The sequence below is a fragment of the Cupressus sempervirens genome, chromosome 10 (assembly GCF_028749045.1).
Source record: "Cupressus sempervirens isolate cs-2001-9-10 chromosome 10, ASM2874904v1, whole genome shotgun sequence".
Classification (NCBI taxonomy): Eukaryota; Viridiplantae; Streptophyta; class Pinopsida; order Cupressales; family Cupressaceae; genus Cupressus; species Cupressus sempervirens.
In genome coordinates, this window is record NC_143127.1 from 621,330,226 (window position 1) to 621,353,269 (window position 23,044).

Here is a 23,044-nt window from a genome sequence, read left to right on the forward strand (position 1 = left end):
AGCTAATAATCCCTCTCTACATCCACCTCAAGGGCACATAGATGATCAGGAGTAATAAGACCCTACAAAAATTATGAAAATTATCACTCAATCGTACTTATGAATAGCATATCTAATTTCAATACTAACTAAATTATAAATAACAAATAAAATTATGCAAACTCTTTCATACCTTAGTCAATGGCTTGGAACTAGAAACTATAGCACCAACTCCTTGATCAATAGACTAACAATGTGGAGGAGTCTCTGAAGTCAATATCTCAATATGATATAATACGACAATCAGATGTAATTATAAAGAATGGATATTTTATTATATCACATCATCAATTAAAAAAATTGGGTACCTCTATAAATATAGCGCTATGTCCTTCATTGTGCAGTGTTGATGTTGATGGTACAACATTTACCTATTGTGCATGTATGTAAATCCATTATACATCACATTCATGTGAAAAATAATTTACCATGAATATACCAATTCAAATGCATTAGTACATGTATATGCCTCTGGGGAAAGTGAAGTCGTCTAAAAGCCAAGTGACGTCAAATCAACACCATGACCACTTTGACTCTGCATATGATCATGTAATAAGAAAAATTGGTTAATTATCCATTCATTTCTTAAATAAACATATTAAATTGACTCAAATTAACATGCAAAAAAGAAACCTCTACATGAGTGGTATCACACCCATGCTCAGAGTCTAATGTAAAAGTTTATTTTCCACCTCAGAACTAATGCACATGGATAAAAGTTTTGAGTCAACCACTCATTTTATTGCATAATAAATATATGTATTAATTTAAATAAATACATTGATACATAGTCGTGGCGTCATCAACATGGCATAAAATGAGGTTGGGGGATCAATACTAGTGCCAGCAACACTCTGAACCTGAATTTTGAACAATGTCAAGACATACCAATTTATTAGTCATTCATGTACATATGAAATGTGATAAAGAATAGCTTAAGAATCTAGCATATCAAAATTATTGGTGATCTTCCAAAGGATAAACCCACAATATAATTTGTTTGAGAAATACTTTGGAACCTCATGATTGTTACAAGGAGGGGCATCAAACACCATCCACCATCTGTCCCCAAAGTTATTTTTAATATCTTCATTAATGCACCAATGGATGAGGAACCTCTTAGTTGTATTTATTAGGGTGTGTCGTTCTCTAGGCTTTCTAAACAAAGTACATATGTCATCTTTTGTAATTTTCTTCTTTTTAACATCTTCATAGGGAAATTTATCAGCATAATATTTTTTTTGTTCTTCTTTCTTATTATTCCACAGATTTAATTCCCCACTAACAAATGCTACCTAACTCACAATGGTCTTGAGGGATTGTGTCAATTATCTCCTACTAGCATTATTTGATGTGAATTCTTAAGCCTCCTAATAATTGTTTATGACTCGGTTTTCCCTCTTTAAATTTCATTCAATAAATTTTCCTTCATCCTTGGAGGTCTTTTAATTGATGGATATCATGGAAGTGGTTGTTCTTTGTTTTGAGGTTTTGGTGGTGGATTTTGTGATAGATTTTGTGGTGGATTATTTACAAGAGGATTAGGTGGTGAATTTTTTACATTACTTGATAATTAAAGAATACTATTTAAAAAATAAAGAAACCTAAATCAAAATAGATAAATAACATAGAAAACACAAAATATAGAAAAAACAATAGTTCAATTTTATACCATTTCTATCAATTTTTTATTTCCAAAGATGTAGAGCCATTTTTGGTTTAATTTGATGTTGAAAATCACTTGCAATAGCACATTCACACTCCTTAGCTAAGAATGAAGATGCAGAAAAAAAAAAGAAATAAAGAGAAATGAGGGGAAACCCATGGGTTTTTTTTATTTGTAAGTTTTTTCAACAATGTGATTGTTGTACACTAAGAAAGTGCACTCCTCTAAACCCTTATATCCAAGGTATTCCATCGGCTAGAAAAAAATTGTACACTAAGAAAGTGCACTCTTCTAAATCCTTCCATCCAAGCTATTCCATGGGTTGGAAAGCTTGAATTGTGGTTTAGAGCTCCCCAGTCATGGAGTGAAAAGGCATACAAACAAGCATAAAGATAACTCTTAGTTGAGCCTTATAAATGTAGCCCTTGCTAGTAAACCATGAAATGAGAGATAAATTAGATAAGAGAAATAGTGCTAGTGCCAAAGAATTCTCAAAGAATGCAATGAAAATTCTACTACACTAGAATGAGGTGCAATAATGCAACTAAGTTAAGGATATAAGAGTGTTACAACCATGCTAATTAAGCTAAGTGGACTATGCTATTGCAAGAAGGAAAACTGAGGTAATTTAAATGAACTAAACTAGTATGAGTATGCATAGAATATGAAGATAGAAGATAGAAGTTCTCCACAAAATGCTCCAAGTAAGTCTATGAGAAAACTTGCAACATAACAATAGCTCACAAATTGGATCCTTAAAGAGGGAGAGAGCTCTCCCTTTTAAAGATGTATGCATGGTTGAGATCAAGATAAAGAGATGAATGATAAATGGTTGGGGTTGACTTTTAGCATGATCCATGTATCATTTCCACCAATGAAAAAGAGTTGACTTTCGCATCTCCATGTGAGACAAAAAGACATTTTCTTTTATTTTCAAATCAGGGAAAATTCTTTATGTGTACAACTTAAGATAAGGGGGTGAAAGGGGTCTTTTATTTAATTAAAGGGGGCATGTTCCTTTTAATTAAATAAGAACTTAGGATATAGTGGTCAAACCATAGGTTATTTTTGAATAAATTATTTTTTGATGATTTGATATAGGAAAATGATTAAATAATTTAGCCAAAATGTTGAGAAGGGGGCTAATAGTCGAAGTGACCATTTTTAGGTGATTACAATCACACTATATACTATGAATACACTACTTTTTAAATTTCATAATCCTAAGGCTTGCCTCACCCAAACCATAGTGCAGTCACACTATATTGTGATCACGCTATGTCTTAGATAAGAAAAAAAATTGTGGCAACTTTTTGGTACCACAACTTTGTGCATACACCCATCTAATTGGTCAACTTAATTGAAAACATGAGTTGAATGAATGCAATTGTATCCTACCTCTGTCACAAACTAATAAAAATTTGCAGTGTACAATATTGCCACTAAACTCTTAGAATCTAAAAATGTAATAAATCAAAACAAGTGACAAGCCCATTAACTTTTATATGGAAATTTTGAGTTGCAAAGCTTTTAATCATACTACCTAGATCATTAGTACAAACATTCAAACATTAATATTATCCAAGATTATGAAAGAGCTCATATATTTGACAATTCACTGGGAATACTTAGAACTCATGACGCATTAACAGTTCACTAGGAATACTTAGAATTCATGATGCATTAACAGTTCACTGGGGATACTTAGAGTACTTAGAATTCAAAATCATAAAATCTTAGCATCCAATAAAGTAATCCAAGAACACAAGCATTAAATCCAACATGATAACAAAAACTCAATTTTTTTTCTATTGGCAATATGGATAGGTAGATGTATGAGTGTTGTCATTTATGGCAACATATGTTTTTGATATCTCCTAATGTTATCAGAGTTATAAAATTATCTAAGGGTTAGACAATTTGTAGTAGTACAGAGACAGATACAGTATGTACTGATGACATACTTCAAGTTAGTTCATGCACAATTGAGGATTGATAGTTGATAGGGTCGTGATGACATATGTTAGTGTGCAGACCTATAAAGATAGTACAATGCAAGTTACAATTAAATTACCAATTCAGGTAATCAATAGATCAGAATAGAGCATGATAGTTGATTGAAGTGTATGACTTAAGGAATTATTTTGGTAACAAAATAATTATTTAATCATGTTGTTCTAATATTCTAGATGTTTACCCAAAGTTATTTTATATTTTGTCAAGTGTGTGAAAGCATCAAGGTTGACTAAGAAAAGATTTATTAATTTGTGAGATATGCGTAAAGATCATATCTTGCATAGATAATGTGAAGTATGAATTATATGTGAACCATAGTGAAGAAAGCTCAAGTAATATGCGAGATGTAAAATTTGATGTATGATAAGAGAAAATGCAAGATACAATAGCAAGATAGTATTGTATGTATATCTACTCATGTGAAGAAACTTAATTGTATATTGCATGTTAGGGCAATGGGCTCTTCTTGCATACATTGTATTTGATCTACCAAATCCTAATAGGGTTGAAGCAACTCTTAACATGGTTGAGGATTTTAATAGGGCCTAGTCCTCTAACAAGGAATCAAGACACTATTGTATTTCATAGACTCCTAATAGGGTCAATATCCTTCACATGATTCTTTTGTTTAGTGGATCATCTTGTGGGTATCATCTCCATTGAGGTTTTCCCTAGTTAACAAATAATGGGGTTATGAGGTCTCTTTGTGTATGTTTATATTTACTATTTAGCATTGTTGGTTTATTTTCATATGCAAGTTATAAAGTAATTAACAATATTCAATTGTGCACAAAATTTTGTAGAATTTTGATTCACACCCCCCCCCCCCCCCCCCCCCCTCATTTTAGTATTATCCATTTCTAACAATTGGTATCAAAGCGTAGTTACTCAGAAGAGGCTTAACAAATTGAGTAAGATCCCTATGGATATGGAATAATTGAAGAGAAATATTGGAGAGGATCTTGAGAAAATTGATCTTCTTACTGAAGAAAGAGATAACCTAAAAGATAGGTATAAGGATGCAAAAGTTTACATTGGAAAACTAAAAGACAAGATTGATGATCTGAAATTGAAAAAGGAATAAAATGAGCAAATTAGTGATAATGATGAAGTAGGATCTCTCAAGAAATAAAATGAGATCTTGAAGCATGAGTTGAAAATTGTTGAACTTAAGTCTTAAGAAAGATGATAGCAAAATTGAACCTGGTCTAAAAGCTAAGAATGCAGACCTTGTATCCTAGTTAAGTCAAGTAACACCTAAATTAGACTCTATTAAGATAGAACATGATGAGTTAGAAAAGTACAACACTATTGTGAAAGGAGAATTGACACAAGATAAACAACAGTTAGAGAAGCTTTATACTAATAGTGAGAAAACTGGTGAGCAAATATTTTACCAGACACCCTCTTATGATAAGACACGCCTTGGATATTTTATTAGAGAGAAATCAGCCAAGAAAGTTGAAATTAGAAAAGAACTAGATCCAACTGTTGAGTTTCCTAAAGAATCATATTTGAGTAAGATTGAATCAAGCATAACCACAAAAGTATCTAGAGAAGTGAACTAGTTGATTTGTCTACAAAATGTGATGAACCAAAGAAAATAGAGCAAGTTGATGAACCTAAGAAATATGAATCATCTAAGGAAATTAGAAATGAATTTAGAGGTAGATGTTTCATGTGAAATGAAGTTCATTATATGGAAAGAGATTGTACAGGTAAGTCTTTTAAACCTATTACTAATGTATATTGTTATAATTGTCACGGTTATGGGCATAAAGTAGTAGATTGTAAGAAACCTAAGGTTGATAGTAATAATGGGAATAGTAGAATGTTTATGAATACTAACCCTACAAGTGATGAGAGAGGAAGATCACAAAGTAGATCTAATGATGGAGAGAAATATAATGGTGAAAGGAAACAATTTATATGTTACAAGTGTAACAATCCTGGACATATTGCAAAGAATTACAGAGCTCCTAAAATTTAGAATGGAACCAATTAGAGAAGGAATGCACATGTATCTTAGTTATGCAATAAATTTGGACATATAGCAAGATTTTTCAAAATGGACAGAAGGAACTTCAACAAAAATCCTAATTACAGAAGGAACAATAACATAAATGATAGAAGAAATGATAATGGAAGCAACGACAGTTAGAAGGAAGCAATTAAAGAACAATTTGATGAATTCAAGGAAGCATTTGTGAAAGCTATTAATCCTAAAAGTTCTCATACAGTTTTGGAAGAGCAGTATTTTGATGCATCTTATGGAAGATTGAAATTATCAATTGTTTGTGACTTATCCTATTTAAACTAAGCATTTCCAGTAGAGGTAGAGGGTTAGTTAATCCAAATTGATGGTAGAATGCAAATTAGAAGTTGTGCAATTAGTATAAGTTTGACGACATAGAGAGGAAGTTATGGTCAAGTGTGCAAGAGTTTTAATGATCGTAGTAAGTCGTACAGAAGAAAATGAGTTTACCGGTAATCAATGACAAGTTTTAGAGATGGAGTAGATGAGCATTTAATGCAGAGTTAAATTTGAAGTTATTTAACGATTGCGAGTAAGATATTCAGTACCATTTGATCCTACAAAGAGTTTAGAGAAAATTCATGAGTAGTTTGACATCGAATTCAAGTGTGAAGTGAAGCATTTGAGAGTGAAGTTGCAGAAGGCCTAATACACGATAAGGTATTTTATGAAGATTTAAGTTGGAATTTTTAGTATTAGCAATTAGCAATATGGCAAGCTAGTCAATCAGTGATATAAGTGAGAGACCTAGGTACAAATTCAAGAAGCACCCATTTGTTTCTCTTATTGATGATCCATTAGGAGCATTTTATCAAATCCCACCAAATGTACTTCATGTAGAAGGCATTAGAAGCTACATTCATTGTAAATTTTAGAGTGTTGGAGATGGAGATATTCACAAGGATTTAGGAGGTATATGTAACGAAGACCTAACCCTAAAATATGAGTATGCATACCTAAATGAACTAAACCTGATTTAGTATATTTTCTTCATGAAATTCAATAATCATAAGTGGAGCAAGATTATCCTAAGTCGAGTTCATGAATGGATGTCTTGTGTAGGTGATGTGCCTATCTTAATTGACAATGACCTAATCTACAATGGCATAGTTTTAAGCAATGGAGGGTGTAATCTAGTGAATGATAAGAATGTGAGAAAAAGAGTTGAGACAAACCTAAAAACTAAGTTTGATGGAAGGAATATGAGCGTTGATCTAATCTAGAATAGTGGAGTAAGAGCGTTGAGAAAAATTATAGGTTGTAAGTTGAATCATAGTTCTAGAGTAAACTTAGTGCCAGTAGGATTTTTACATGCGCCTTATCTAATGGTAATTGAGAAAAAGAAATTAAATATGTGTGAGATTGTCAGAGTGCAATTGTTGGACAACATTGTGAAGCTAAAGAAGTCTAATAATGTAGTCTTTAGATTCAAATCTCTACTGACACACTTATTTTTCTTCTATGCAACCAAGCAGTTTCCTAGTATGACAAGCTGGGATAGTAATGAGTGTTTGATGAAGATGGTTACATAGTGTTACAGGGCCAGACTAGAGAATGTCAGAGATGAAAGACATTGACATGATGGTGAAAAGCTTCCAATCTAAAATGAAGCAAAGATATAGAATCCCTCCCTCTATGGTGGAGAAATATAAAGATGAAATATGTTTCATGGTCAAGATTGACACTACTTGTATAGAAGCAGTAGAGCCTAGAGTAAATTTTATTAAAACCATGGGATATGAAATGAGTGAAGAACTAATTGAAAGTTATGCAAAGATTATATTACAAGTTGAAAGAGACACTGAATGTCAAAGATGGGGTACTTATGAAGAGAAGATAAGGGAAGTTTAGTCTGAACTTCATAGTAAAGAGATCAAGAAGAATGTGGAAAAGAAAATTGGATATATTCTTAAGGAGTCAGGCATGATAAGAGAATAATTCAATGAAATCAGAGGTAGAGCAATGGAGATGAAAACCAGTGGGAAACTGGGGCATTGGCAGGCACACCTATTATTGTTGCAGAACCATTTGTGGATGTGACAGTAGCGTGGTCTACTTCACAAATACCTACTGCACCTTATGCAATAGTTGTGCAAGTACAACTAGTTAGAGTACAATCTAGTTAGCAAAAGAGGAAATTTGATGATGTTGAGGTGATAGCAACATTTGTGCAGAGGAAATCCAAGAGATTTGTGAAAGTTAAGCAAGAACCAACACAATATCCCAAGAAAAGGATCAATCCAACCACTAGCGGACCCAAAAAGAGAAGAAAAACATTGCAAATCAATGATTTTAAGGAATTTGATGAAGAGACTAAAGAAAAGCCAGTGGAATAGACAGTTGGAGAAGGAAGGACACCAACCAGTAAGAAATCCTAGAAACCTAAAGTTGAAAATCTGAATATGTAGATTATTAATAATTACAGTTTTGTTCAATTGAATAAGTATTATAGTTTGTACAATAACATGGATAGGAGACAATTAGAGAATGCTATTGTAAGGAACATGATTTTGAGGAATAAGAGATTTGACAATATTAAAAATAAGATTCGATAAGATCTGTACAATAGATTATTAAACAAGAAGAAAAGAGTAGCAAAGGAAGACACCAAGATGAGAGAGAATTTGGTTCAAAAATTGTATGAAGTTAGCACAAGGGAAGACATAGAAAAGATCTTGAAAGGTATTGAACCTTTGCTAAGGAACAAGAGAAGATAAATTCTTCTTATGGGAGGCAACTATGAATAGGTTAAGAAGGAAACTGAAGAAGCCATAGTGAAATATATCACTTCCATTCCTAAGATCATCAAGGAAAGTGCACAATCAAAAATAGAAAGTCTAGTTTATGTGGAGGCCAATACTCCTATTGATGGTGAAGAAGAAGTTGAAGAGGCAAAGAAAAATTATTCACCTCCTCATATAGTTATTGGTATTGAATCCATGCAAGTGGATAGTATGCACATAATTGTAGATGCTAAAGAGAATCCTTTTGCAAGATATGGGTCCAACATTGTTGGCAATATTACTACTTACTCTAGCTCAGATGAAGAGGATGTTAAGGAAGCAAAGAAAAATGAAGAAAAGAATAAGGAGGAAGAAGAAGAGAGAAGGAAAGAAACAAAGAAGGAGAAATAAAGAATAGAAGAAGAAAGTAGAAGAGTCAACATTCTTGCCCAATCTGAAACATGTGGAAACAAAATCTAGGAAGGTAGAGTTTTAGCATGAAGCTGACATACCTTATGTTGCACTAACAGTTGTACCTATTGTAGCATCAACAACTACCCCAACATCAATGGTTAAATTATTTCTAGTATTATCTGATGATGACAATGATCATAAAAGATTAATGAGCTCTTTGAGAAAACTTCTTGAGAAGAACAAGCCTATAAAGACTTTGGAAAGAACAGTAGAAGAAGTTTTGGGAAGGATGCAAAGGACAGTTCACACGACTATCACAAATCCAACCTTACGAGTAAGGGCGAAAGAATTGGTGAATTTTTTTTTTTGAAGAATTCACAACCTTGTCTAAAATTGCTTCAGTTCAAGCATAGATGAAGCATGACGCATCATTGTTTGACACAGTATGCAACGATGTCAAGAATGAATTGTAGGCACTGAATGTGTGTATTAAAGAGATAAGGAAGAGCATAGATGAAGGTAAGAAGTTGTATGGACAACGTGTAATGTTGTACAATTATCTATAACATTTTGATAATATAATCAGAGACCAAACGAGTGAGCTTCAAACACTCACTATTAGATTATAGCAACCAGAGGCAAGCATTGAAGATATTGGAACTGAGATGGAGAAAATTCACAATGCTATTAGAGGCATTGAATCTGATAAGGAGAAGGTAATAAAGAGATTCTCTGTCCTTAGAGAATATTTATCTCCTAAAGTTATCATTTTGTTGAGGCAATTGGAGGAGTGTCTTGTAGCGAAGGCATCTTATGATAAATTTTCCTATAGTTGAAGTGGCATCCTATGCACTTTGCACACTCATCATTATATCTAATACAATCAATGAAAATTGGAAGGACTTTGACAAGCTGAATCATGACTTTATAGATTGCATATCTAGAATGTCAAGTTGATCAAAGGCGAGCAACACAATTTTTGTGAGTATAGATTTTTGACACCTTTTCCATTGTTGTCAAAAGGGGAGTATGTAAGGAAAATTGTATATGTACATGATTGTATATGTAAAGGGAGAAGTATGTAAAATTGTATATGTATATGTAAGGGGGAGCTTAGCCTTGTATCATTGTAAAGGAGTTATGAGGAATATAATGATCCATCAAGACATGAATAAATTTTATATTTTGAAGGCATTTCTTTTTGTATTAATTTTGTTTTGTATAACACCATTTTAGGACTTAGCCAATTTTTCCAAATGTTAAAATAAATGCCAAAGAGGGAGATTGTTGGAAATATGGCTAGATAGATGTATGAGTGTTGTCATTTATGGCAACATATACTTTTGATATTTCTTGATGTTATTAGAGTTAGAAATTTGTCTAAGTATTAGACAGTTTGCAGCAGTATAGATGACATACTTTGAGTAAGTTCATGTGTAGTTAAGGATCAATAGTTGACACTATGTATGTCTGATAACATTGTATAGGTGCAAAATGTGCATCCCTAGATATCTACTCCTTCTTTCTAGGGGAAGAAAACAAATCTCTAATTGTCTTCAATTGTCACATAGAGGGAGATTTTGAGGATGATGGGGTCTTCCTAACATATTTACTTGTCCATCGATCTCGACTCTTTTGTAATTCAACCTATTCCAATCAAAAGTATATTGAATTAATAACTATTATACATCAAAAATTAAATATACATACACAAAATAAAATATTTTCTTACTGCTAGCTAATAATCCCTCTCTACATCCACCTCAAGGGCACATGGATGATCAGGAGTAATAAGACCATACAACAATGATCAAAATTATCACTCAATCATACTTATAGATATCATATCTAATTTTAATATTAACTAAATCATAAATAACAAATATAATTATGCAAACTCTTTCATACCTTAGTTAGTAGCTTGGAACTAGAAACTACAATACCAACTCCTTGATTGATAGACTGACAAAAATATGGAGGAGTCTCTAATGTTAGTAGTTGAAAATGATACAACATGAAAATTAGATGTAGTTACGAAGAATACATATTTTATTATAGCACATCATCAATTAAAAATATTGGGTACCTCTGTGAATGTAGCACTACGTCCTTCATTGTGCAGTGTCAATGTCGAAGGTTCAACATTTACCTATTGCACATGTATGTAAATCTATTATACATCACATTCATGTGAAAAATAATGTATGATAGACATACCAATAAAAATGCATTAGTACATGTATATACCTCTGGGAAAAATGAAGCCATCTAAAAGCTAGGTGAACCCAAATCAACATCACCATGACCACTTTGACTCTGCATATGATCATTTAATAACCCAAATCAGTTAATTATTCGTTCATTTCTCAAATAAACATATTCAGTTGAATCAAATTAACATGCAAAAAAAAAACCTCTACATGAGTGGTATCACACCCACACTCAGATTCTAATGTGAAAGTCGACGGTCCACCCCAAAACTTATGCACATGGATAAAAGTTTTGAGTCAGCCTTTCATATGATTGCACTATAAATAGATGTATTAATTTAAATGAATACATTGATACATACCTGTGGACTTGTCAACATGGCATAAAATGAGGCTGGGGAATTGGTACTAGTGCCAGCAACACTTTGACCCTGAATTTTGAACAACATTGAGACATACTAATTTATTAGTCATTCATGTACATATGAAATGTGATAAAAATAGTTAAAAATATTATAATAATTATTCACTTGTGTATCAATGCCAAATGTGGCATTGAGGAAGTCATCTATCATCATCTCATTATCATCATCCTCTCCGTTGAAAGTTTCAAATGTGCACATAGATCCACATGATGTGCATATGTGACCTCCACTAGACTAATGAAGCTCAACTGCAAGAAAATGAGTGACATATTGAATCAGGTTTGAGTCAAAGCACTAATAGTGCCTAGTGTCAATCTCTACATGTTCCTTCACAAAAAAAGAAAAATGGCTTCCTCCAACTGTGGCTTGCCAATAGGTGCCCTAATTACATTAGGGTCATGAATTGCCCTCAGCATCTTAAATGACGATCCCCCGTCTCTACCCTAAGAATCTAGCATATCAAAATAATTGGAGATTTCCCCAAGGATAAACTCATAATATAGTTTGTTTGAAAAATACTTTGGAAACTTGTGATTGTTACAAGGAGGGGCGTCAAACACCATCAAACATCTGTCCCAAAAATTATTTCCAATATCTTTATTAATGCACCAATTGATGGGGAACTTCTTAGATGTAGTTCTTAGGGTGTGTAGTTCTCCAGGCTTTCTAAACAAAGAACATATGTCATCTTCTATAATTTTCTTCTTTTTAACATCTTCATATGACAATTTATCAACACAATATCTTTTTGGTTCTTCTCTCTTATTATGTCATAGATTTAACTATCCATTAACATATGCTACTTGAATCACAATTGTCTCCAGGGATTTTGCCAATTGTTTCCTACTAAGATTATTATGAAGTGAATTCTTAAGCCTCCTAATAATTGTTTCTAATCTAGTTTTCCCTCTTTCAATTTCATTCAATAACTTTTCTTGGGTCCTTGGAGGAGGTCTTTCAATTGGTGGAGGTCATGGAAGTGGTTGTTCTTCATTTTGAGGGTTTTTAGGTTGATTCTATGGAGGGTTTTGTGGTGGATTCTTTTGGATAGGTGGATTTTGCGATGGATTTTGTCGTGGATTGCTTATAGGAGGATTAGGTGGTGAATTTTCTACATTACCTGACAATTAAACAAAACTCTTTTTAAAAGACTAAAGAAACCTAAATCAATTTTGTGCTCGACTATTTTGCTATGATCTATGTGATATTTTCATCGTGTCGAGGTTACAAAAGAGTCCAGATTAGTATTGACGATAAATAGTAGATAAGTTGGCAATTTTTTCATAGTGAATAGTACACTTCCAGACGGCTTAATCATCACACACTAAGGCTTGATTCCAAACTAAGAATGTTAAAAAGTCAAAATTAAGTTCTTTTTACAAGCTTACTTTCTACCATAGTATATGATGTTTAAGAATGGCACGGTCCATTCAACTCATCCATATACATGATGATTACATCAATGATACATGATAGTGTTGTCTAAGAAAGCCGAAAAGCCCTTCCCATGAATGATGATGGAAGCCTTTGGGTATGTGTGTTGTCACCTTCAAAATGACATTCAGCTTTAGAAATTGTAAGGGTAAACTACCGTGCCAAGAAATTTGTGTATTTTGAACGACCAGGATCATCCAGATGTTTGTCCATGTAGTTTCCAATTGTCTCACGTTTCAACCATTGATTGAAACAAAATAAGCTGGACATTTCAAATTGGAAACGCCTACGGCGTAATTACAATTTTTTTTATGTTTTTATTTATATTAGGCCGCAAGATGGAATTTTAAGAAGCAGAGCTTTTTTAATCAGATTAGACCATTAAATCTTCAACAGAAATTTTAAATTGCAGAGACTATTGCTGTTTTTTATAGCTTTTTTAGAAGACTGAACCGTTAAATCTTGAAAGGGAATTTTTAATTGCAAGACTTTTTATTTTATCAGACAGGACCGCTAAATCTTCAACGGGAGCTTTTTTTCAGCATTCTAAAGCAAACTAGACGGTAAACCTTAAGCGGTAATTTTAAATTGCAGAGATCTATGTTTTTGAAAAGGCTAGACCGTTCAATCTTCAACGGGAGTACTTTATCAGCTTTTTAAAATCAGATTAGACTGTTAAAGTTATAATGGGAGCTTTTTTCAGCTTTTTTTATTAGACTAGACCGTTAACTCTTCACTATATAATATACTGTTGGCTTTAGTTTTTCCATATTCAGCAGCCGTTGCAGTGGCTCATTTGAGGCACGTTCGCATATTTGGCAATTTCTGTAATTGTTATTTTCGGGTTCTAAGTTTAGATTTCTTCTTATCCTCTTGATTTACATGTTAATTTCGATTTACAGGGAGCTCGTAAATCTGCCCCAACAACAATGGTAGTATAAAAGCCACATACATTACCTCCCAGATCTGTATCCTGTGGTGTGTATTATTATTCTTTTCTAATTTGAAAGATTTTTTTGCGAGGTGTTTATCATGTTCTTTTGGGAGGGTTTAGTACGCTAGGGTTTTGTTAGCAAGGGTTTCCTTTTTGATTTGGGGCTTAGAGTCAATGTCAATTTCTCTCCAGTATTTTTTATTGGGCTTTTGTAAAGTAAGCAAGTATCATAAGAGTACTTTTGGTTGGTTAAATGATTTTCACGACTTAAGCGCCTTAATGTTTTTTTGTTCTGCATTTCTTCGTTTGGTTGTGTGGTAACTGATGTTTAGCTACTAAGAATCATTATGTATGTTGTCAGTTTTGTTTTTACTGTATCTAGCTTCCATTGGAGAACTATAAAATGGATAATTGATAGTTCTGTATCTGATAGGAAAATTGTAGGTTGCAGAGTCACCGGGACATATTATATCAGGGTGGAATTGGATAAATCGTTTGTTCAAGTTTAAACAGAGCCAATTGTTGAACAAGTTTTTCTTACAATATGCTCTATATCTAGTGCAGGCTTATTATAATTTCTAAAGTTCATCAAGTCTTATTTTTCCTTTTTCCTTGTTCAACATTTGATTAATGAATTACAGTGGGTTTATTTTTATTATGGGCAAATGGCACCTATAAATCTTATGTAGTTTACTGTAGATCCGCAACATACTGTGCAGATGTACAGGTTAAGCAGGGCCTCAATAGTGCTCATAAAAACTGTATTAAACTTACAGAATGAAGTAATGAGAGATTTTTACATATGCTCCCTGTTTGTCAAGGTTAGTTTTTCTCTTATACCTAAAATTTTGATTGGAAATGAATGTTATTGGCCATCTAGTGCCTGTCCTGCTTGTGCATGTCAGAAAATGGGTGGTCCATAAGCGGGAATGAAGCATTCCAAGTAAAAGATGCATTCAATGGGGTCTAATCTTGTTCTCAACCTGTATTTTTTTGTAAATAGCCTCTTGTGGCAATACATTCAAATATGGTCAGGATCTTTTGGAACTGAAGGTAGTGTTGATGGTCAATGGATAATTAGTTTTCATTAGCATTCTATGCTATTTCATTATTCTTTGGAATGAAGGGCAACAGAATTCTGATTTCATACGTTATTTCATTTAACATTTTAAAATTTATAGGATTTTTTCAATGTCAGTAGTCTCAAAAATTCATTTCTACCATCAAAAGAAATAAAATATTGGGTTTAGGCCTATTATTAGCAACTTTAATTTTTAGACATAAAACTCCCTGAAAGTTGTTTTGAAGAATATAATATATTCTATGTTGCTCTTATTTTACCTGAAATTAGAGTTGTCCATATCGAATTATATTTATGAGTGCGAGCCATCTGTCAATACCATAAACTTGTAACTGTTAATACAAATGCAAATAGTATAAAATTATTGATTCTCTCACTTCATTCAACTCTATACTTTTCTAATCTACTACAAGAATACAACCATTTGCATTTGGCAGGAACTACGATGCTTTGTGTCTCTTATTTTACTAATAAGACAAGATTTATTTATGTCTTAGAAATGTTTTTCTTCTGCTCGTTTGTGTTTTTGTTTTTATAAATGACCAGAAGAAGTTAATAACAATCATAACCCTGAAGTGTATTCTTTGTTGCAGAACAATTGTTTATAATAACTCAAACTCATCAGTTGAAGAGTTACTGCCTTCCAGATTTACTTGGGTTTTTTCTATTTATTATGTTAATTTCATTTTCATCATGTTGTTTCTATATGTCTATCATAGATATTTCACTTTTATTTAAATATTCCTTCATATTCACCGTAGCATTTTAATTTTCAAGTTAATGTTCCTTTGTGTCCATAACAGAAAATTCATTTTCATTTTAAATTTTCATTCATGTCTACCAACAGAGTATCATTTTCACGTTAGTGTTCATATCCACCATAGCAATTCTGTTTTCATGTTATGTTCATGTCAATATTAATTTAACTTCTATATTATGTGATGTTCATGTCAATATCAATTTTACTTCTATATTATGTGATTAAGATATATATGTTGTTTGCTCGGGCTTTCTATCCCCTCTGCATGGCAGGTGAAGCAACATAATCGAGCTACTATTAATTAGGTGTATAAAATGTGTTTTTTCTGTTTTCGCTTGCTGATGTTGGGATGAATATGCCCAGATTTCACTTGCACATGAGCAGTTACAAGATGCAATTATAAGAAATATTCGCTGATTGATGCACTCTGCTGTTAACAAATTTGTTTAATTTGTTTGCATAAAGTGTTAAAAAACCTTTTGGTCACTCATGCTGAAACAACATATATATTGTAATTAGGGGAAGAAGCTTTGACGTCATCATTTTCTGATTTAAATGTATTTATTTCTGAGAGGGTTTAAGTTTTTAATATTCCCTGATTAATCAAAACATTGCCAAAAGTGTGGAGGTTCTGACTAGCGTGTTTGGTTTGCTTGAAGTTTGAGTGCTTACTGCTTGGAGGTGACGGCGATGAGTATCTGCGATAGGAAATAGATGGTGGTATGTACCTGTAGGCAACACTTATATCTGTATCTATTATAAATTATTTAGTCATTCCGTTAGATGTCAGTATATATCTGTTGGCAACACTTGCTGGTATTAAAGTCGATGAAATTTAATTTGCATTGTTTGGCCAAATTTGTGTTCGCTGGATGATAAGCTTTTAGGAAGCTTACCAGCCTACCAGGTTTGCCAAATATGATTGCCTTGGAGGAAAAATCCAAGTAATTTTACTGGTCAAATTATGATTGCCTTGGAGGAGAAATCTAAGTAATTTCGCAGGTCAAAATTATTGTTTTATAGAGAAAACGACCACAGCAGTAGCTGCATAGGCACTTATCCTTTATGGCCACTGTCTGTGCATAGACAGAAGCTTATTACAATGACGGGACACTTTTTTTAAGCAATCTAATCACTTTTTCCTAGATCTACCATTGTCATAGGAAATGAGAATAGGAATGAATATTGAGAGTAGGAATGGCTATTCCATTAACAACTATTTTTTGGAATGGACATAAGTTCATTTCAGGGGCAAAATGAGAATATGTATTCCTATTCCTTATTCTAATTGGCACAGCAAACGGAAAATAGAAAACATATTCCTAATTTCCTTAGAAATACGAAAGAACAAAGGTATTTTTAATGGTGTATTGGAGACCAGCTGTCCAATCTTGTTCAAGTTCTTTTTCAAACGAAGAGGATGTCACACATGAGTGACAAGAGGATGCATGCAAATGACAAACGAACCACTATTTTACTAGAGTCAAGGTATCTCTCTATGGCCACAAGTGGGAGATCTCTCATGTGTCAACATTTATGAATTTGTGAGATGTTAGTTTTTTTAATTGGAAGACTTTGAATGTGTGTGACAAGACAATAGAGAGATGGATTAGTATAATTAGTGCTTGTGTCAGAAATGTGCAATGGGTATAGTCAGGAATATGATAAGGATATATATTTTATCATATGTAACTAGCTTAGATATATTTATTATATGAAATATGTGCAAATGACAAACAAACCATTATTATACTAGAGTTGAGGGATCTCTCTATGGCCACAAGTGGGAGATCTCTCACATGTCAGCATTTATGAATTTGTGAGATGTTATACTAGTTGAGGGATCTCTCTATGGCCACACATGGGAGATCTCTCACATGTCAGCATTTATGAATTTATGAGTTGAGGGATCTCTCTATGGCCACAAGTGGGAGATCTCTCACATGTCAGCATTTTTAATTGGAAGACTTTATGTGTGACAATAGAGAGATGGATTAGTAAAATTAGTGCTTGTGTCTAAAATAGTGCAATGGGTATATATAATAAGAATATATATTCAATCATATGTAACTAGCTTAGATATATTTATTATATGAATTATGTTGAGATATTCTTTTCAAGATATTTATTGTACCTTTCAATTTGATGAAAGTGGAGGACTTGAGAAAGATATCCCTCAATGCATTTTTTATATAATAAGTGAAAGTATATGGGAAGAGACCCGCAGACCCACAAGCAGCTAGGGGTCAATGATCATTAGTTATGGTATATGTTATAGATCATTCTAATTATCGCTTGAAAAAGGCTCAAACAATTATAACATATATACTAATAGTCGATCACACATATACTTATAGTTGATCATTTTTTTAGCTTTCATGGTTGTTTATTGGTCCATTTGTGCTAAAAGTACTATTTTTGATATAAGCTAGTAGCAGTTATAGTGCAACATAGAAGACATTATTTAAATTTTGGTCTATAATTATTTGAGTCAAGACTAGTGTTTAATGTTGGTGTTAGTGTTGCAATTAGTATTATGGTTACCATTAAGATTAGGGCCAATGGTGTAACTAGGGTTATAGTTAAGTTAGTGTTAGGGTCAATGGCATAATTAGGGTTAGTATCATGACTAACCTTGCATTATGATTATGATCAATGGTTTGATTAGGATGAATATACTTCACAATTATGAGTATTATGTTAATGGTAACAAATAGAGCTAGGATTAGGATAATATTATAGTCATGGCTAGGTTTAGCATGCAAGGTTTACAATTAGGATTAATATCATGGTTAGTGTCATTTAGGGTTAATCTTGGGATAAGGGGTTAGGGTTAGAGTAAGATTGGGGACGTGGATAGTGATGGGATGTTCTTTAGTATTGCATTTAGGGTTATAATAATATTAGAGCAGTGGCTAGTGATGGAGTGTAGGATTTAGAGTTAGGATTAGTGTTAGGTTTAGAACAAGGCTTAAGGTTAGTTTGATGAATAGGGTTGATTGTCTAATTAGGTTTGGTGTTAGGGTGTTTGATTTAGAGTTAGGAATAGTATTATGTTAATAGTCAAGAATATAGATAGGGTTACAAATAGGTGTAGGGTAAGATTTAGGTCATGGTTGAGGTTATGATGTAAGGTTTAGATAGGAATAGTATAATAGGTAATCTTACTTTTAAGGTTAGGGTTGGAGTAAGATTAAGGTCATCATTAGTGATTAGATGTAGGGTTTAGAATTAGGAATAAGATTGGGTTTAGAATAAGGCTCAAGGTTAGTGTGATGAATAAGTTCAAGGGTTTAATTAGGGTTGGCATTAGAGTGTACAACTTATAGCTGGGAGTAGTATTATGACTAGGGTTAATGGTCTAATAATTGATGCAGCGAGAATCTGAGGGTACCTCTATTGGAGGTAATCTGGATCCCTGCAAATAACAACACAACATAAACACAACACAAGATACAAAATCTAATACCCATGCAACTCTTTGTTCATAAAATATAATTGTTTACATGTAATGTGCTTGGTTGAAGGCCTTCCAGGTTGCGGCCAAATTCAATAGCAATTAGAACAAAAATAGTTCTGCAAGATCCTTCAAGATCCAACTTAATTCTAGCTAGTCCAACTCCAAAATCTGGTAGAAAACCCCAAGGAAATTTCAACTTGTGCTCACAAGCCCACCAAGCAATCTCTTAGTTTGCCAAACCTCAGCTACTAGCGCTTGTCAAAGTTCACTCCTCTGCCACATACCCTTATCCAAGCTAGATGATTATCATTATTTGACTCACTCGTCCGAAAGACTCCACAAGACCCCTTACTTATACCCAACTAAGCCACAAGTTAGCCTAGCCCAATACAAATTAAAATAAACCCTTACATTAAATATTTGCATAAGCCACAAGTTAGCTGTAACACTTAACTACCTACAACTCAAATTAAATGCCAAAAGTTAGCTCATAGACAACCCCGGGCAACATAGAGACCAAGACCAAATCGAGTGTTGGAAACCACCACCGAGCATCAACATTCCACTAAGCATAAACAAGCTCCATTATTGATCGAGCCAACTCAAGAAATACAACAACCAAACCATGCAGACCAAATTGAGCTCGCAAGTATATGTCGAGTCCCTTCAATAACTGAGAAAATCGGGCAATACTATTGCCAAGTTCCTCCTTTGCAAATTGAGTCCCTTCAATGACTGAGCAACTCAAGCAACATTGCAGCCAAGCTACACCAAGCTCCCACTATGTGTCAAGTTCTTGCAAGCATCGTCGAACTCCTTCAACGACTGAGTGCCCCCAAGCTATGTCGAGCTCCTTCGACAACCAAGCACCTCTAGAACTGCCAAGTCCATCCCATCCACTGAGTTCTCAACCAAGAATTGCCAAGAGATGACCAAGTAACCTCTACCAAGCATCTCTTCTTCAATTGAGTATCAGTCCAAGCACCCTCCAAAGCAACTACCGAGCCTTCTCCCATGAACTCCAAAGTGGCCACAGAGAAAACCCAAGATTCTCTTGCATTAGACTCCCTAGGTAAATAGAAAAGTGCGTCCCACACTTTGATGTCCAAAGAAAGATCAACAACCATTTGCATCTTCACCAAAGGCTTCCACTCCAACAGTGACAAGAAAACCAACATGTAAATTATCCACATTTGCATCAATTTGTCAAACACCAAAATCTCAATCATCCAAATAGCATGCTCACTCCTAGGAACAAATTGAACATAATGCTTCATCAACAAAATCTCATTTATATTAGCAACTAGTGAATCCACACCAGTAGCAACAAACTCCATATCAGCAGCAATATCTAACTCCTCAATAACATACGCCAAACTCTTTAACACCAACAATCTCAATCCTCACAACAAGATGCTTTGCAATACATAAGTCATCACCAATAGCAATCGAATCATCCACGACCAAGTGCTTTGCAATCCCCATGTTAGACCCAACCAACTGATCATGAAAACCAATCTCCATCCCAACATCAACAAGGATAGGAATATCCTCAACAACAACCTCGAGTTGCTCTATAGGTTTTGTATCAGACTCCACAAATTGATCAACTAAACCAACCTCTTCCACCTCGACCTTGCTATGCTATCTTCTCTCATGAAAAAGTCTTCCACCTAGCCAGACAACTCTCTTCTGGATTGGTAGACTCAAGCTCCACAAACATTTATGGAATGCCTTCCCCATCCTGTCTTTAACTCAATCAACTAGACTTGCTTCAAATTGAGCAGACATCTCAACAATCCTCCTCTTTGCCACATCACAAAGATTCACAATCATCCCAGGGTCAAATCTTCTCAGAGCCATCTTCCAAGATCTTCACAAACCCTCTACAAAAAATCAGCAATAGATCAATCTTCACCAACAAAATCAACCTTCTATCTTTGCATTCATCGATCCATTTGCAAGTCCTTTGCAATTGCAAGTTAGAACCATGATCTGCCACCTCACAACTAAGAGATCTAGGACTCCAAAAAGAACAATCCACCACTAGATCAAGATCTTCTCATATTTTAGGGGCAGGAGATTGAGATCACTTCATCCTACACATATTTGGGGGTTATGTTTTTCGATCATGGTTTAGTATGAGAGCAGCTATTCAACCCAGAGTTAATATGGGTTCTCTTGCTTTGCTTGAGAAACAATGCTTCAGACATCACTTCCAAGATACCTTGTCTAAGCTATTTAGACTTGTGGCAATTTTTGACTTGGTTTGGTTCCTTCATCGCCTTCGTGGGTTTGCAAATAATGTTGGGGACCAGGACTGCTACTCCTATTTAGCTTATTGCTCTTATGTTTCCACTGTGGCTGTTGAGTCTGGTTCTTGCACGCGATGTTGGTATGCATAGGTTTCTTCTTTGCTGAGTTTGATTGGGATTAACATTGATCGTCTCCCCCCTTTTTAGTTTTCATTGGATGCCCCGGCTCATCTTCTTCCTTCTCAGTAGGAGTTAAATGATCATGTTCATCTAGATATTTATAGATGTTATATTACTACTACTTGGGTTAACCCTCCTGGCGAGTTACGCCCATGGATGTATTTTTATGTAGCACATCTTTTGGAGATTTCTAATGGGATTATTTCCCGTCCTAGCTATCTCTCCCGACATTGGTCTCATGCCCTACTGATCTCTTTAGGTTCTTTCATAGTTGGTTCTCACCATCTTCGGCTCAAAATGATCATCATATTGACAGTGGGGAGCGGATTTGTACACTCTGTACTTTAGGGGAGGTTGAGAATGAGACTCATTTTCTTTTTTGATGCCCTATTCATTATGAGATCAGAGGGAGATTCTTTTTTCTTTTCCAGTAGTGCTTCTCTCTCTATGACTTCTTCAACTATTATGATCAGAGATGCCTTGCACTATATCTTCATGAGGCCACCATGCTCAGTGATAGCATGATCCAGACACTGCTTCCACACCGACACTTGTCTACTCAGCTCATTACTACCTTTTTACACCATTATCCCCTTTGCGTGGTGTGAAAAGGTCCTCTAGCTCTATTTGACCTAACGGGCTTTCCAAATACGTTAGATCCCATTCTGGTTATTTGCACTAGAGACACTCCTCTGTGACTGATCGGAGAAAGTGTAGTACTTCTACACATTGACATGTGTATCATTTCGTGACTAATTTCTTTTTGCCCAAGAAAGCCTCCTAGTGCTTTCTCTGTCTCTATTCTTTGTTGCTATTTCTTTGGTGTTTTTGCTTATTTTCAAACACCTTTTGTGCTCCTGCTGGTGTCTACCTCACTGTTGTAATCTTTCAGTCCCATAGACCTCTTTTTGGTCTTTTGTTGGACATTAATATCATTATCTTATCTTATCAACTTCTCTCAACCTAGGGTCCTATTGCAAACTGCCCCAGCTCCGATGTTCGGTCTACACACTCAAGAACAACTGAGCTCTGATATCACCTGATGCAGTGAGAATCTAAGGGTACCTCTATTGGAGGTAATCTACATCTCTGCAATTAACCACACAATGGAAACATAACACAAGATACACAATCTAATACCAAATGTAACTCTTTGTTTATAAATTTAACTATTTACATGCAATGTGCCTGATTGTAAGGCCTTCCAAGTTGTGGCCAAATAAAATAGCAATTGCAACAAAAATAGATATGCAAGATCACTCAAGATCCAACTCAATCCTAGCTAGTCTAGATCCACACTTTGGTAGAAAACCCTAAGGAAATCTCAACTTGTGCTCGCAAGCCCACCAAGGAATCTCCTAGTTTGCCAAGCCTTAGCTACTAGCCCTTCTCAAAGTTCGCTCCTCTGCCAC

General features: G+C 34.3%; 1 long non-coding RNA gene across 1 annotated transcript; it reads left to right on the plus strand.

Annotated features, from left to right (window-relative positions):
* Positions 1-12,950: 12,950 nt before the first annotated feature.
* LOC149535369 (uncharacterized) lies at positions 12,951-16,162 on the plus strand. The gene is made up of 2 exons (XR_016357625.1): positions 12,951-13,539; positions 13,865-16,162. It is a non-coding gene; the product is annotated as an uncharacterized LOC149535369 (long non-coding RNA).
* The last annotated feature ends 6,882 nt before the right edge of the window (positions 16,163-23,044 follow it).